This window comes from Strigops habroptila, chromosome 1 (assembly GCF_004027225.2).
Source record: "Strigops habroptila isolate Jane chromosome 1, bStrHab1.2.pri, whole genome shotgun sequence".
NCBI lineage: Eukaryota > Metazoa > Chordata > Aves > Psittaciformes > Psittacidae > Strigops > Strigops habroptila.
This window is the reverse complement of record NC_044277.2, coordinates 29,081,052-29,099,030: the sequence shown is the minus strand read 5'-3', so window position 1 is coordinate 29,099,030 and position 17,979 is coordinate 29,081,052. Positions and strand designations below refer to the sequence as shown.

General features: G+C 40.2%; 1 protein-coding gene across 10 annotated transcripts in view; it reads right to left on the bottom strand.

The window, feature by feature from the left end:
* PAG1 (phosphoprotein membrane anchor with glycosphingolipid microdomains 1) overlaps positions 1–17,979 on the bottom strand; it is a 113,093-nt gene that overhangs the window by 37,522 nt on the left and 57,592 nt on the right. For 2 of the 10 annotated variants that reach the window (XM_030492228.1, XM_030492233.1), the window contains one exon: positions 9,833–9,897. The exons of 2 other annotated variants lie outside the window; for them this stretch is intronic. The gene's annotated coding sequence lies outside the window, so the exon portion shown is untranslated. Of the gene's footprint in view, positions 1–1,014; positions 1,125–9,832; positions 9,898–12,400; positions 12,978–17,979 lie in introns of those variants that run through there. 6 more of the 10 variants (XM_030492262.1, XM_030492252.1, XM_030492271.1 and 3 more) reach the window with 5 other exon arrangements.

The following is a 17,979-nucleotide window of genomic DNA, read 5'->3' as shown; positions in this document are numbered from 1 at the left end:
GCTATGAAAAATGTCCCAAGGTATCTCAAATGGCACCAGCTGCTTCTGCATGGGCAGCTGAAGGGGGCCCTTTTTGCCGCTGACTGTAACAGGGCTTGAGGATGCCTTACAGGTATTTGCCTAAATTTAGGAATTTTCCTTTGCACTTCAATCTCATACCAGTAATATCATGCTAATTGTTACACAGATACAAGCATCTTCCTCTACAATAATTTCCTAAAGAAGGCTGAATGCTCTTAGCACTAAATCTTTCTCAGAAAGCCATAAAGATTTATGCAGGGATGAAACATTTTAGTCTAATATCAGGAGAACACTTTTCTTCAAGCAGAACAATGCCAGAGCATCACACTCCTTCCAGCTGGCAGGATGAAAAATGAATGTCCAGATTTTCAGGAACATTCACTACCACAGACCCTGTAATGTTTAATTACCTGATGGTGCTTAGGACTCCCAAATAGAAAAGAAAAGCAGCAAATAAAACCACATGAATCTAGTCACCGTATGAATTTTTAAGACCCCTCTGCTGGAGCATCAATGTGTGGGCTCATATCAACAACGTGTTAAACATCCCTGTGCAGCTACAGAATGCATGTGTAAGCATAAGATTAGCAAACAACCATCAAAAGACCCCTATTCAGAAAAAAAGTTCTTCTCCTTTAATGAGCATTTTTTAAAAAAGTGTTCATTTCCCTGTAATTTTTCCCCATTAAAATTTTATGCTACCACAAAGAGATAGGTAGGAAGGGAACTTTTGGCCCAAGCCTGTTCCCAATTGCTCATGTATAGTAACTGCAGGCAGAACCTTGTCCTCTCTGTGGAATTACATGCAACTCTAGGTTTCTTTTTATTTAATGCAACATTAACATACACATCTCCACACTAAAATATTAAACCTGCACTACAGGCAACTATTTGCCCAACTACTTTATGCAAAAGTAGAATAAATAACAAAGCCTTTTACTATCCAGTTAAAGAGCCCAGCAACATTTATAAAGCTTCGAGAAATTCAGAGACCTTAAGAAAAAACCAGAAGTATTCTTGCTGTAACAGGAAATTTCCAGTAAGTCAGGTCATGGACTTCTTTTGTAGGCTCTTCTTGCTTTGTCTTTAATACTGGTGTGCTGCTATGAGAAAAAAAAAAAAGCTAAGTGCCCTGCAGTTAGTGCTAAACATTAGTCACTATTTTGTAAAAGTTAAGTTGAAACTTAAATGTCATCTTTCAGTGTATATCTGCTGAGATTGAGTCTCTTCCCAGAGTAAATCTATTACACTTCAGTAAATAGATGGGATATAAATAAAGTAGGAACTCTGCAGAGTTTAAAACAGGAATTGCCACTGTATTACCATGCTTATGGCAATGTTACTTAGAAGTATTTGTTTTAAAGTCTCAGCAGACTCATCCTGCTGAATGGTTTGTGTATAACATCTACCAAACAGAAAGAATCGATCTCTGAGTGCGTCCTGCTTGGTTTGTAAATTTACCTACTGTGCCTAAGTACATAACTCATTACTAAAAACCGTCAGACCTGGTCTTTCCTGAGGGTAAACTAATATTTCTCATCATCCTTAAGAAAAACCCCACACAACAACTGATAAGGAATAGGTAAGGAATTTAAATAAGAGCCATTATTTGAAAAGCTTACTCCCATGGCCTGAATCAACATGCAAACATGGACTCCCAAACATCTTCACAAGATAATTATAATTCATAATTGGCACTTCTAAAGTGTTTTCACAGAGCTGCGCAAATATTGACTCATTAGCCACACCAGAATCCTGTGGGGTAGGTGAGCAGAAGCACTAACCCCTCTTGCCTGCTGAAGGGGCTGAGAAGGTGGCAAGGTTTCCAGCCCCATGCCCCTCATCCAGCCCATGTGGCTCCCTCCACTGATGCGCAGAGAAGGGATGAGGTGAGCGCTATGTTAGCAGACCTCTGGAAACAGTGGCCAAACCTCAATTAGTTATCCAAAGTCTTGTTAAACAAAAGGTCTAGATATTCAAATGTCAAAATAAAGCCTGAGGATTTGATACAATTTACATGTGAATGGTAGCCTCTTCTACTGAGGAACACTCAAACAATGATATACTACTGCACAATCATTGCTTATTCCCAGGAACAAAATATTATACAGGTCCTTGTAACTGAATAGTAGAAGAGCTCTGTATGAGTGGAGTAAGATACTCCTTCACTTGAAATTCAGAGGAATCTACCGTGTATGCAAAATGAAGGGTGAAGAAACTGTGGAAGTCCTGATTGAGTCTCCAAAACGTTCTACCTTCGTCATGTAATAAAACATGCAAGGCAGGCAGTATCACTAGTCTAGAAGAAGGGCCTAAAAATGAAGTGAAGATCCTCCATTAAATCCATCTCTTCAATTAAGCTGCCCTCAGGAAAGCAAGTCATTAGTGTCTCAGGTTTTCTGGTTTAAACCAGCAAACAATAATGATGGCTTTATTCCAAAGCTTTGTTATTAACCATCACATTCAGGGGTGACAATCAGGTCTTTTCCAAATAATTGTATTATCACAAGCTTACAATGTATACAGTATACACCATATAAAACATTTTTATTTGGTGTAATCCTGCTTTGTCTATTGAAGCCATTGGTTACGTGTTGTGTCTAATTTCAGCTGCAATCTCCTTTGGGGAAAGATTGTGTCCCTGTGGTTTTGTAAAGCCTCATTCACAGTTATAATGGCATATAAATTAAATAAATAAGGAGAAATCATGAACTGTGGAAATTTATTCTGCATTTATCAGGAATTCACAAGTGAGGATTTACATATTTTTAAAAATGGATTTTAAGATAATATCTTCCAGAGTTCTGGTTCTTTTCTATTTCTTAGAAACTGAGAAATTGGGAGATGTCTTTTATTTACCTGCAGCAACTATCTAGGTAAAAACAGTAACAGAAAAATCCAGTTAGTGTGGACTGGTTGAATACTAAATCCAGGGTTATTCCACTCTGAAGCTCATACTTCAGCCTGGTTCACGTGTAACTGCTTCTGAGACAAGCAGGTTTCCATCCCTGGTAAAGAACATTGATATGATGGTATTTTAACTGCTGCATTAGTTATCTACCCTGAGCAAGGCTAGACAAAACAAATAGTAGGAATAGAGCAGAACTGGACGCTCTAGTGAGCAAAATTTGCCAAAAAATGCCCTAACCAAAGGAGTACAGATTAGTTGGCTTGGGCTGCAATATGATAAAAGGGCAAAAAGGGCTTCTGTGCTCAGAAGGTCTGGAGAATCTTGAAACAGTCCAACAAAAATTAGTATTTTATAAATTGGGCACTGATGGCCATTCATCCGCCACAAGTCCCCTACACGCTGAAGCTGGGACCGGGGGATCATAGCCACATCCAGAAACACACTATCAGTAGTAATATGGCAGAAACTTGCCAAAGCAAGTTTATGATGAAGTTCTGTATGCTATATTTCCTTTGTGCACACATTTCTCCTCTTCAGGAGGAAGAGATGGGAAAAAAAAAAAAAGGCGGCAATTTTTATCTCTATATAGAAATATGTTCATGAAGATGAGCATTCAGCCTGCTCTGAGGCTTTAATGAGCAGCTCAAAGGACCTCAGGAGACTGCTGGGCTCTTGCACGTAGAGCTAGCAAGTTACTGAAAACACAGGGTGACTTTGGTCTGTAGGAATAAAGGACGAAGACTAGGGTGAGTGCCTCTTTTCAGGTACACCAGTGTTCATCTACAGTAGGCAAAATGCAGCAATACTGGTAAAATAAGCTGCTGTGTTATTAGAAATATTACTTGTCCTGGCTAGCCTTCTGCCCTTAAAGACCTGCAACTTAACACACCTGTAAGGTGAGGGGTCTGTTCACTATGGCCAGAGCATGGACATCCCCCATCCTTCCAGATGCCAACCCTAACTCATCAAACTCATAATTTTTCTCATTTTTCTTTTTGGTTTACAAAACTAAAACCTACAAAAGGAACAGCATGTGAGGTCAGCTCTGTACACTACGATGGAAAATTTGCACAGAGTTAATAACATGTCCTAAAACGGCCATTCACCCTCAAAAGACGTTAGCAATTAATAGCAGCTGCTCATCCTCTGAGTGCAGACAAGTGTTGGAAAGAGGTGCTGAGAGGCTTTGTCCTAGAATTACATGTCACTGCTTTAAACATGATGTCAGGAAATTATTTTAATTGCCCGTATCAGTCAGCGACTGAATTGGTCCTATATTGGTAGGAGCGGTGCAAATATCTTTCCCTGGTCAGAGTGTTGTTTGAGAAGAACATGTACATATCCAAATGTCTAGAAAAACCTCACCATGAAACAAAATGAAAGAAAATCACCCCAATAAAATAGCTTTGCTAGTAATGATAGATTCTGACCACAAGTCTTACACACAAAGATCCGTTTACTTACAAGTATGAGCACTGAAAGAGCAAGAACTGTTATTTTTGAGATAAATGTTACAGTTCAAATGCCACAGACCATATTAAAGGCATTCACAATTGGCTCTGGGATTTAGAAAGAAAAAGCAAAAAGCTTACACAGTCATAAGGAGGTTGGTGGTGATCACAGTGCTAATGACCATGAGAGAAACACGAGATTTTTTTTTTTTAAGCATCGTTATCTAGTGGCCTTGAGTGCTAATCAAAACAAGGACTATAATGCCTGCTTTAATGGGGTTTGTATCAGTAATGCTCCTAAATGGAATAAACCACATTAAATCCAGACAAGCTACGAAGAGAGATAAATGGCAAAACAATGCACTGAAAACCTAAAGATTCTTTTAATCTACTATTAACTGAGTTACCATCCATGGCATTCACAGTTAACTGCAGTTTTGTAATCCATTTGCTGAATTGTACGACTAAAATAGAAATGTGCTGTCCTTCCTTTTAAAACAAGAGGCCCAAATTAACCTCCAGAATGGCTGCTTTGGCAAATACTGTACTAGAACAGGCTGCATGTCTATTTTCTTCTTTAAAAATAAGGACAGCAGTTCCCCTGGAGTTTTTTTGTTAAAGTAAATAGATGGAATCTGACCCCACCAAGGCAGTCCTGCTCATAAGCTGAGCCTCTGCACATCACAAGAAGGATGCCCTGGCAGACAAAGGACCTCGCTTGCTCCCTCAGCAACCACTGCCATTCCCCACAGCTCCAGTGCTGCAAGGACAGAAGCTAACTGATCTCAGTAGGCTTCAGATCATCCTCTTAATGTTTATGGGAAGGGGCACTGAATGCCAGGAAGCTTAACTCATTGCCATTGTCCTCCTCCTCCTTGTTCCTTTGGCCTTGCTCATCTCTCCTCTGCACACCTTGGCCCACTGCATAGCCATCCTGAACTTCTTCAGCTGGATACCCAGAAGAGCTGCTACATTTGAAATCCTCAAAAGCAATTAAATAGGTTTCCTGATGTATCTATTTTGCTGTACCTCTCACACTGAGATGGGAGGATTCTCAGCAGAGGGAAATGCAGACTACAGGATTTTGGACAGATTCTGCAGGAAAATATGACAATTTACAGATAAAAATGACAGCTAAGGTATAGAAGTAGTGATACTTCTGTGTTCGTTTAGAGGCAAGAGTGAAATATTTCCAGGGGTCCAGTCTTGGAAAAGATGGATTAGCTCTTTGTTCACAGTACACACAAAATGTAGGATCATGCATTTTATCTTGAGGAAATTTTTAATAAAGGTCTTTACAAACTGAAGCCGTAGCTTAGGGAACATAAAATACACTCTGTAATTAATTGGTTCCCCCCAGTATTATAGAGAAAAAATTCCTGCGGTTTGATTGCTTTTGTAAAATGGTTGCTCTCCTGCTCTCACGAGACTGTGAAAGGTCAGTGGTGTTGACTATACATGATTTATAAAGTACTCTGGGATGAGAGGTGCTCTGTAAATGTAAAATATTATTAGAGCATACTCTCCTTAATTCACATACACTGAAATGAAATTGGCTGTGCCACAAGAGCAGAAGTAAGGCACCAAGTTAGCCTCATGATAGAGGATTGTCTAAGGCTACTGCCAGTCTATGACAGCACAAGTATAAATTAATCTTACAAAGAGATTTACCCAATGCTGAAAGTTATTGCTGTTCATCTGGAACAGGTTATATGTAGATATGAATGTGAAGACTGTGCTATGCAGAAATAACTAAGTAGGCAAACTGTAGGCTACTCTGTACCATGAGGAAAACGTGGCTTCTGAAGCAGATGTAGGTACAGGAGCTCCTGTGTGGCCTTGTCCACCTTCTGCAGAAACATTGCCTTACACAAGTCAGTTCTTGAGTGTATGCCAGAGATGCTTGGCATGCCATGGTCCTCACGTGCTTTGCAAAGCCACCCTCAGAGGCACTTCCAGACTCAAAATATGCATCCTATTTATCCCTGGCTTTGCTGGAGGCTTCCAAGTTCCCCTTGCAGATTTGAACCTTGTATCACTTACAGCTATATCTAAAGAGGCTTCCTAAAAACCAGTGTCACCAGTGAGAATGAGTTGGACTGGACTAGCAGTCCCATCCCCTCTCAGGGAAGCATAAATCATGCTTTCACCCCACTTTTTTGGATCAATTCCAATTTCTCTCTTTCTTCTGACCACAACAGTTTATACTTCAACACTGAAATAAATAATGAGTTTGAAGTAGATTTTAAAATATTTTAACAGCTGGGGCAATGACCTTATTACTCCACTTTACCATAAATGGAAAAACTCCCTTTCCCGCTCCCAAACAAAGACAGAGACTGCAGATCATATTCTGAATTCTTTTCAAGACCTAGGCCAAAAGATCTCACCAGCACAGTCTGTTCCCTTTCACATTATTGTTCCCACTTTCACAGATTCTTTTATCTAATTCCCTTCCTCCCTGAAGTTTACATTATCCTTCCAAAAATTTTTCAACTGCACTTCTCTTCCCTTCTCTTAAATGCCCTATCTCTCATCAGCCATCTAAAACTCTTCTTCAAATAATGCTATTTTCTTCTAGAAAAACAACACTATGAATTCAGAACCACAAAGTAATCTCTTCCTACCTTTTCTCCTGTGCTAAACCATTTCAGATCCTTTCTTGAAGGAGAAAAAAAAAAGGCAAGTTAAAAATCACACAATACAGCACTTCAGCAAAAGTATATGAGCTTCCTGCTCCCGAAGGGAAAAATGAAGTTCTTACTTTTGAATGCATTCATGCTTTCCCATGAAAATTGAAACATCTGTCTGAGCAGTAAAGAAGATTTGGATTATCTGTATTTGAGAGAATAGCTACATGAAGTTACTGCATAAAATGACTGATTTTCTAGCAACAGAAATTTTATTCAAGGATAATATCAAAGTTATTCTCATCTGTGCAAAACACTTCTCATTCATCCACACAAAAAAGGCTCTTAATTTCCTCTACACTGAAAAAAAAAATATTATATTTTTCTCTTCACTGTTGACTGAAGTATTTGGTTTCTTCTACTTTCTTTGGATAATTTTTATTCTTAATAGATTTTCTCACTTGGCTACAGTTAAATTGCTGTAGTAACAGCAGACAATGACACTCTTTTAGGCTACACTGTACATGATTAATCCATATCCAACTAAACCCATTTATCATCTGGGGGCTACCCGTTCCATTTGTCTTTTCCCTGTGTTTCCAGTTCTCTTTCCTAACAAGGAGAATGACAAAAATCAGTATGGGTTTTTAACCTACGGAATGACATTTTTAGCTCTGAGGCCTATGTGTAAATGTAAATTTCCAGCTGTTAGAACAAAGAAATAGCAAATGTGAGGCAGATGTTAATATACTACCCATTGTTAGTAATACAAGCAAAAATCAGCTTTAAAAGTCCCCCAGCTATTCCAGCAATGAAAGCTAACTTGCTTGGGTATTTACATAGGCCTCTGCCTACAGAAATAACACCTAACTACTTTCCTGCAATCCATGGAGTCTAGCTGAATCCTCTGTGTCGTTTCTTCTTCTTCTGATCTTAACAATCCATGGGCTGGAACATAAAGGCAATGAAATAATGTCCAGATGTTTCTTCTGTTTAGCAATTGTTCTCAGGCTAAAGTTGAAAACACAGCACTGCACCAGCTATTAAGAAGGAGAAAAATGACTGCTACAGCTGAACCCAGGACACTGACAAACACCCAAAGAACATTTAGAGTCTCTACTGCCCAGTAAAGTCAAGTGGTATCTTGAGGATTCTGGATCCTATGTTATAGCGCTATTTTCAGGAACATATTCGGCATCAAAAGTTAAACCCCATGTCTGGTTTCTATCAACTACTACTTGAATATATGTTTCCAAGAGCTTATGAAGCTAGTGTAGGCAGAACTAATGAGCAACTACTCTGAGCTACCCAAGAACTCTGCTTTCCTTTGAAACCACCAACTGAAAAACCTGTCTGTGAGTGAAATAAGGTGCTGCTTGCTGTATCTAGCATCTTTATTGCTTCTACCATCTTTTAACCCTTGGAAACTTCTGAATTAACTGTCCTGGCATGGCGAACACAAGCCATAGCCAGAGGCACAGAGGAGCATAGATATTCAGGGTATACTTACAGTTTAGTTTCTCCTCCAGGGTCTCCAGCCTCTCTCTAGCTCTCACCATCTCACATCATCTCATCTCTCTCATTTCACATCATCCCTCCCATGGACCTCGATCCCCATGAATCCTGAAAGTCCTTCCTTCTAACGTTAATACAGCAGCGACTTCTGATCGTCTTGTGTCAGGCATGCTTGTGTTTGTAATTCCTTTCACACTAGGCAATTCATTAAGGGCTCTGTTTTGATTACCAAAATGTGTGAACACAATTTTGTATCTCATCTATACAGGGTCACTCCTATGTCAACTCATTTTTGACTGTGACAGTCTTTTCCCATCCTAAAGGCAAAACAGTGTTTACATTTGGTTAGTTAAAATATTTACATTGCACATTCAAATGATGCATTTTCCCAGTGACAGGGCTCTCTGTGGTATTTCCTCCTGTACCTACTATGCAGCGGAAAGAGATGATTAAGATGAATATTCTGGGTGTCTCTAAACAAGCAGATTAAGGAAACAAGTGGCACAGCTATGCTATGCTAACGCTGCTGGACTTCGTAATATGCATGCAGGCTGTGTAATCTGCACTGCATGAAAGCCTGCCTTTTAAGACCCCAAATCAGAAGAGCTATACATTTTGCAGTCGTATTTCAAACAGATTCTTCATTTATTGACCACTTATTTGTTCATTCAGTGCATGAGGTAGAGTAAAACACGACAGATGTAGGTCCTGGGAAAGGAGACAAGAATGATGCGGTTGCTGAGCATCAATCTGCCTGTGGGTAAAAGCCTCGAGCGCACCATGTCTGAAGGGCTGCAGAGATGATGGAGGCTGTTACCCAGCTGGAGAAGACAGAAGTGAAGAAGTTGAGAAGGAAAGGCAACAATAAAGCTGGCAGTAGAAGGCCACAAAGCCATGGTATTTCTGGGAATCGGAAAACACACCGGACTCCCTGTGTTAATTTAACACTACAGAGCTGGATAAAACACTGCAAGTGATGCTGCACGGGGATCTTCTGCACACAGCACAATCCTTTCCCCAAAGACTCTGAGCCTCACGGGAGAGAAAGAGTATGCATATAAAACTTCACACAACAGTGAAATTCATCATCATTTAAGACATACTAACATGTACACAGTAAACTCATGTATTTGCTCATTTTGGTCATGTATTTGTTACTACTGAACAAAAAGGACCACTATATGCAAGTCTTTCTATGAAGAAACCAGATGCAGAGTGAAGCAACTTCTCACACAGGAACTCCATAGCAATGCAAAATTAGGGAAAACTTAAAACCCCCAGCTCTCAGTGGGTGTATTCCTTACCTTACAATACCGTCTACACACGTCTTCATACAGGCTCTCCCAGTGCGGAAGCAAAAGCTTCTGTGCTGAAAAAAATGATGATGTGCTGGTTAAGAAGTTACTGCAAAGACCCTGCCTGTGCTTACGTCCATCACAAACTCTGCTGCATCTTTTTGTTTACAGAAACATATACAATAGAAGAAAGTTCACTGTGTAAGCAAAAGCTATTTATTTTAGATTGACCCTGCCTGCTTAGTGTCATACTCTGGAGGAAACGGGTTGTAAAAGTCACTGTATAAATGAGGCATGCAGCATTTAGAAAATGAACTTTAAGCAAGATTATTTTATGTGTGGGAGAAGTAGTTGTTCTACTTTGTTCAACTAACAGCAAATGAAACTTTGTGTTTGCCAGTTAAAACACAGCAGTAAAAGTAAAGTAACACTCTACACCAGTATGAAGCAGTATGTCACAATAATAAATGACCAATTTTGATTTAACCTAAAAAACTGTACTTATTCCCATGTACTTTTATTTCCAGGTATGACTGCCTTTAATAAAGTGCCTTTACTAAAGCATCAACTGAAAAATAATTGTGAATTGCAACCCCTTTAATTTTCTGGTCCCATTCTTTTGCTTGTGCAGAACAGCTCTGCTTTGGTATTTCCACACTTGCTGGTCCTTGACAAGTGCAAGAAAATCATTGAAAGACACAGAATCTAATCTGGGGTATCTCTTCTTTTTCTCATGGAGTTAATGACCATAAATATCTCACATTTGATAGAAAAAAAAATATTAGGCAGGTCTAAATATCCTTATTATTAATTTAAAATGTCCTTCTTTACTGTAGTTGTCTGGAATGTCTCTTCCTGATGAGAATGGCATTGTTAAAATGCTGATGCCCAAAAGCCAGGATGCAGGGTCCAGCATCATCCCTCTACCCCTGCTGCCTGGCTGAAGGGGCTGGGGAGCAGGGACTCAGCTCCCCCATGCTGGAGCCCACAGTTCCCTCTCCCTCAGTGAGGATGGGCGCATGGTGAAAGCCTTCATGAAGGGAGCAAACAGGCTCATTACCTGCCCACCTGGTGCCCTACACGGCACCATAACAGAGCAGCCTGGGGAGCTGCGTGTGGATAATTTGGGTGGACACTCCTGCGCAAAGGGGATGCTGCGAATCCCAAGGCTGAGGGCCAGGATAAATCCAAACACCACATTCTGAGCAAGCAGTTTGCAGCCTCACGGTTTTAACGTAACACTTTTAATCGTTATTTGCCCCAGCCGTGCCCGTGGGTACACAGCCTGCAGCTCCCAGCCTTTGGCTGGCTGGCCAGCAAAGTCCTGCTGGTTTTGGCAGAGGGACGTCCAGTGTGATAGGCAGCGGCTGCTGCTGTCACTAGCAAGATGTTTTCCAGAGTTTCTCCTACAAGGCAATGTGTTTATTCTTTGAAACAGTTGCTCCCTAAAGATTAAAACTGAGCACGAGCACAAAAGCAGCGTGTGTCCTCTGGGGCTGCTACGTGCCATCAAGAAAACAGGAGGTACAAGCTACATTCTCCTGAATTACATACAACACATAGTGCTGCACTGGCAGAAAACAGTGAAGTCCTTCAGTGCACAAATTCTACTCTCTTTTTCACCCTCCCTTGGGGAAATTAAAAAAAAAAAAAGCAACAAAGAATTCCCCAATATCTTTCAAACACCACTTGTGACATTAAGAGCTCCAGATCCAGAGCTGTGTTGGGGGTACCCACCGCAGCTGAGCCCATTCATCCCAACCTGGGCAAACAAAATGAACAACAGCCACAGCTCCAAGACAAGCACTTTTAAGACCATGTTCGTTATCATCCCCAAATAGTAGTGTACACTCTCAAAACTACAGCTGTCAATCACAAGGGACAGAAAGCATTAAGAACAGCAAAGAGACCCAGGGAAGCGCTCAGACAAAGTATGTCTTTACTTTAGAAAAATAATAATAATTTTTAAAACTACAAAAAATACCACTGAGTAGTAAGAACACAGGAAAAATATCTGCACAACAGCATAAATTCTGTTTATCACAGTCTGCATAATCTTAGTCATTACAAAGTGGCTGGAAAAATAAATGCAACAATGATTTTTCTTTTTGCCGAGGTGTGTGGAACAGATGTTAATTTTTACGACTGCACAGGATGTCTTATACCCCAAGAAGTACCTGCAGGGGTGAGGAACTGTCTCTGGTAACAGGAAGAAGTATTTACCTTGCCTAATGGCTGTATGTTAATGTATTTCTATTAGCAAAATCCATTTAATATTGCACATACACAGTAGCTTTTGCCTTAAAAAATAAGAATGCTGGAGAACGAGACTAAATAGTCTTTTCTTCCTCTGATGGGAACACACACAGGTTTCCTCATTACTGGTAATGCGAACTAAGCCTGCACAAAGGGGACAAACTTCAATAATCCTCAGCTGCAGGACAATGCCACCATGAAGCTTTATTCTCCTAAGGAGTACAGTGGACTTCACAACTTTCCCATTGTATCACCCATATTTTAATTAATAACTGAATAGCAGCAATCACTACCCTGCTACTATAAAGATACAAACATTACCTTCGATTAATAAGGTCTCCTCATCCCAGTCCCCATCTGCATTGTGCAGAAGACACCAGGAGAAGCTATTAGTGGTGCTCTGAAACTGCCTCTTGTCGTTAATGCAGCTCTAGGAGTTTCTGGACCCCTGTCCTCGGCTGCTCGCCGATTCCGTATGCACAGCGCAGATCCCCACCTTCTCTGGCTGCCAAGCCGGGCACAGCCTGCGAACAATGCCGCCTCTGTCAGCCCGCCCAGCCAACAGTGGCACAAAGACACGCTCATGTACAGCCCCGGACTTTCTTTTTCCTCCTTCTTCTTCTTTTTGGAGTACAGGCTGATGAGAATGGATGGGAGAAAAATGCTTATGGATCTGTGATTAGCCAAAGCTTCCCTGTGTTCAGGAGGAGCAAGACGGTGTCAGCACAGGATGGGCACCCCGGCGCCTAGAGGGGAGATGGAATCTGCACTGGTGAGAGTGTTCCCTGCCTCGCTTCGCACATTTTTATTTCAGATCCGTGGGTGGCTGTGTGAGCAAGCAGCCCTAACAGGGGAGGAGTTACACGAAATGCAGTGTATGACTTGAAGCCTTGTCTGCCTTCTCGAGAGCAGGACGGAGAGGCAAAATCACGGCACGACCACACAGCAGCCTGCCTCAGTCACCCCACCCGCCACTGCCCGCCTCTCCAAACTGGCTGGGAAAGCTCCCCTCCCTGCTGACGAGTTATCCTGGGACGAAGTACGGAGGCAGCAGCTGCTCTTGCACCCCTCGGAAACCATGCTCAGGAGAGCCTCTGAGCTTGCTGGCTGTCCCCTCCCTCCCCACAGCATTATCAGTTTGATTGCCAAGGATGCTCCATGATCTTAACAAATGACTGTAGGATAAGACAATGACTGACATCCTCAGCAGATATTTACAGCTGTCGCTAGGAAGTGGGGAAGCTGGCAGCATCTTAAACCTCAGTTTTCTGCAAAGCTCACCTTGGAAATCGGAGAGGCAAAGCAGAAAGACCTTTTAAAATTAGGCATCTGTATTTTTCTTATTGTGAAAGGATTATCATGTGCAACATGCACACATTTCACGTAACTTCAGCTTCGATTTCTTTCCTACCAGAAAATGAGGAGCGATCTGGCCTAGCTCCAGAAGAGTCATAGAATGACAGAATACCAGGTTGGAAGAGATCTCAAGGATCATCTGGTCCAATCTTTCTAGGCAAAGAATGACCTAGACTAGATATCTCAGTATCCTATCCAGCCAAAGTGTCCAGTGTTGGGGAATCATCACTTCCTTGGGGAGATGATTCCAATGGCTGATTGTTCTCATTGTGAAAATTTTTCCTCAGTGACGATCCCTGCTGAAAACAATTGCAATTTTAATTTAACTCTAATATTCCCAAGCCAAGTTCCACAATAGATGGTAGCTGTTCACATTCCTCCACATTAATTATAGTCCAGATCTTAAAATGCTGCAACTGAACAACTGAACAGAGCAGTGAGCAACAATGTGCTTTCTTCTAGAAGCACAACCAAGGGACATGCAGCCCTAGGGTGCAGCACAGCATGAACTCATTCCAGGTCCCTGATGAACCATTGCAGTGTTACAATAATTTCCCATTCAATTAGTATTAATTGGTGACTTCCTGGCAATCCCCCAGGGGCTCTATCTCACCCTTTTAGCACGTCCTACCAGATCAGGCTTGATCATTAGTGGGGCCATCACTGGTGCCGCAGCAATCGGAGCACATTTTTGAGCCACATTTCATGGGAACTCGCAAGGGTTATCTTGAATAATGAACAATCACAGATATGCCACTTTCAAATTAATCCATATGAGTTTGTAACATGAGACACCAAAATAAGACGAAGATTTCTAGAGGAAATTTATAAACATTTTTTGTAAATAACTTATTCCAAAGCATTTCACTGATGCCAAACTCCAACATCATTTTCAGCAGCACTGAGCAGTGGTGCTAGGAGAGAGTAACAGTTCAGTAATACTCTGCATCTTGTACTCAAAATCAAGCTGAAAAAGGAGGGCTACAGATGAGCAACAACCTCTTCTAATTTATTCTTTAATAACAGTTTTTAAGGAAACTTCTTCCTTTTATCTATTAATAATATCAAGTTCTCTTAAACATCTTCCCAGATGGATATAAGCAGGATCAGGATTGCTTTAAATCAGCAAAGCCCCACGACTCCATGACAATAGATGCTCTTTGACAGAACATTGGAAATATCTGAAACATATTTCAGAGTAGCTTCTGGGTCACTATCACAGCTGATGGATCTCAAATGTGATCTCTTTTTGCTCTACAGAATTACTTGAGTAATCCTAAACATTCAGATATTTCTACCCTTTAAAAAGAAAAACAATGCTGAGGCAGTTATTTAGAGTCAAAAGGATGCCCTAAATGAGAACTGTATGGAGACCAGCCTACACACACCATTCAATAACTAGTAAAGGATGCAACAGCTAATGGTAAAATACATTAGGAAATGCTCGTTGCTAGAGGCAAGTAGAATTACTTTAACTAATACAGGTCAAGTATAATTAAGAACAGTCCTACAGGCCAGTTTTTTCCTCCTCCTTTTCCTATCTTCTCCTAAGTTTTTAGACCACAATAATCAGTGGTCCTCAGCATTACCCTTCTCGTACAATTTTACCTCCTCTGTGCTTCCTTTGGGAACCACAACACAGCATCAATTGGCTGTCTAATGCAAAGGGTCTAATACATGGTATACTTTGGCTCTACCAATCTGCACCTCTAGATTTTACATAAGGGCTCATGTTGTACTTGGTGTATACAAACTCAAATGTGAGAATGCAAATTCATACTATTTACATTGGTCAGCACACGTATAGAGATCCATCATTTACATATATATGGTTTATATGACATAGTTCATAGACTTTTTCCTTGGAGATCCTTCTGTCTCTGGATCTTTGTGATCCTATTTGATTTTTTAAAGGCCTTATTGTCTTCCCCCCAAACCCATCTATGGCACATAAAGATCCAGCCATTACTTTTTAGTGTTACATGAAAAATTAGTATTTTCAGACTATTCTCACAATTATTTTAAAAGTACAGAACATGACCTAATTTTCACCGGTGTAACCCCACAGTAATTCCATTAACTTCCAGTATCTTTGGAAGTACACCATCTGTCTGAGATGTCCCTCATCTCTCTCATACACATCCTTAGCTCTCAAAGGATATAAAATCACAAAGATATTGCTCAGGGCAGTTTAGGTAGCAAAAAAGTTTTGTCATTCAGTGGAGGGATGAATTAAGGAAGCACAGAATGAAAGTTTCAGAGAAGATCTTTTCCGTAAAAACATGCAAGAGGAAGGAGCACATTGCACACTCTGTCAAGGACAATAAGGTGCACTATGTGTCTCTGGAGTTGCAGAAAGATTATTACATTTCTTAGTATGCTGCTACTCTGAAAAAAATCGCTCTGCAATCGGTCTGCTCACAGGCTTTTACAACACACACATGTTCACACTCTCATTTTACATCCACAACCAAGAGAGAGTGGGATGTAACATTCAGTTTTCCAAAAACACAAGACCAGGAGTTTCTTTCTCCAATGAAGCATTTCAAGGCTTAGTCACTGCCACTATAATACCTTGATATCAAATTCAATCTTTACAAATATAAAGAAAACATCATTAAGTAAATTATGAACATCTCTGTCCATACAGATAAGGGTTACAGTTGTAAATTACTTCTCTAAATAGGCATTACATCGAACCTTCATCTAGTCAAAGACAGATGTGTTCAGCCTGCATCAGGTGATAATGAAGCTTTAACCCTAGAGATCTTAGTTAAATTTGGATTAGCTGTTGACGAAAACCAATTTGATACCATTGCTTATTCTAGACTTCCCTTAATTTTTTTCAGTCAACCTTGCCACTGCTATTCCTTCCTGCATTAACTTCTGAGAGCATTATTTCCAGTGACAGCTTTATTTGTAGCACTGCACAGCATCAGTATGTGTACCTCATCAGGTCCTTCTACCTGCTTGAGCACAGTGCTGGACTGTACCAGGTTCTCTCTATCTACAGGAGATCCAGAGATTAAACAGATAATTACATGTAATTGAGCATCACCTTTTGCTCTGGCTGGGAGTTCATAAGTCCTGGCAAGTACCTGCATATCTCCTGTATGTGTCTGCTGAAGACATACACATGATGGACTGCCTCCATTGCTGAGAGGAGTTTCATTTTGAGCTGTCTTCCTGATGTATTTCACTCGGACATGGTATGTTCTCTGCTAAAAGTTCTTGACTAACCCACGTGAATATATCATCTATACAAGTTAAATAAGACTTATGGCCTTGTGGATTTTAGTTTGTCAAATTCTGCATGTGTCTAAAGCCCCTTAAAGCAGTCAAGTCATAGAATCAGCATCATCTAGGTTGGAAAAGTCCTTTAAGATCATTGAGTCCCAACCATTAACCCAACACTGCCATGTATACCACTAACCCATGTCCCTAAGCATCACATCTACACAGATTTAAAGCGTACCAATACAATCTAAGTTCAATATTAATGTGTTACAATAATGCAAATAATTTTTTTAAATTTCTTTTCTTATGGAAGTTGGTTTGTAGCACTACAGTAATTATGAACTACTCTACATTCAGTAAAGCATTTTTTAAGAACACCTGTTCTTAAAAACAAATTTATTTCTCCTCTTTCCACCTGTCTGATTAGCACCGATAATGGAACTGAAACTTTCATCTCATCTGCTGCCAGTATTTATCAAGCATTTGAGTATGGCTCTTCAGCTTCCATTCGCAGTAACCAGAATTTCCAACTATTTTTTCACTCAAACACTTGATAGATTTGGGCTTGCTTTGCCCAGACAAGACCAAATGTATTCAATCTGCTACAGTCAAGACTAAATACTTACATATGGATTCCTAATGCTACTCATTAGGACAGGGATGGCTACAAACGTACTTCCTTCAATCTCAGCTTGCTCATTTTTATTAAAAATGAAGAAAGAAATCGCGTTACTAAGTTTTCATTTTCCACCCTTCCTAATTTTCAAATTTGTTCCATTTATAAGGCCCAACTATGACAAGAGCTTTTTAGACAATTTAACAAGAGCAAAGTCTTAAGTGACCAGGGATCTTATTTTTTGTTGAATTCTCTCCTGCATCCTCCCACTTTTCCTATTTTCCATTCCTTAATTAAATATCAGGTTAGAGCTTTCTGACTCACAACATTCAAATGTTTTTCAGATTTGCTTAAAAAGTCATGCAAATCCATTATCTTATATTGTCACAGCTAACCAGGAGAAACTCCTGAATTATTTGGATATATGGACAAGATCTGATTATCTAAATCAGATTGCTAAAATGTAATGCATGAGGGAATATACATATTTTTTTAAAAATGTCAAATCTGATTAAAGTGTGCTCAAAATAATTAGGGTACTAGTGGGCAGAGGCTCTGGAAATGGAAGTGACATGATGCTAGTTGGTAAAACAGCCACCAGAAAATATAGATCTACTTGTGATTCAAGGATTTCTTTTTGAGATTACAAATACAAGAGACAAAGAATGACATTCTCCTGTCATTTGTTGAC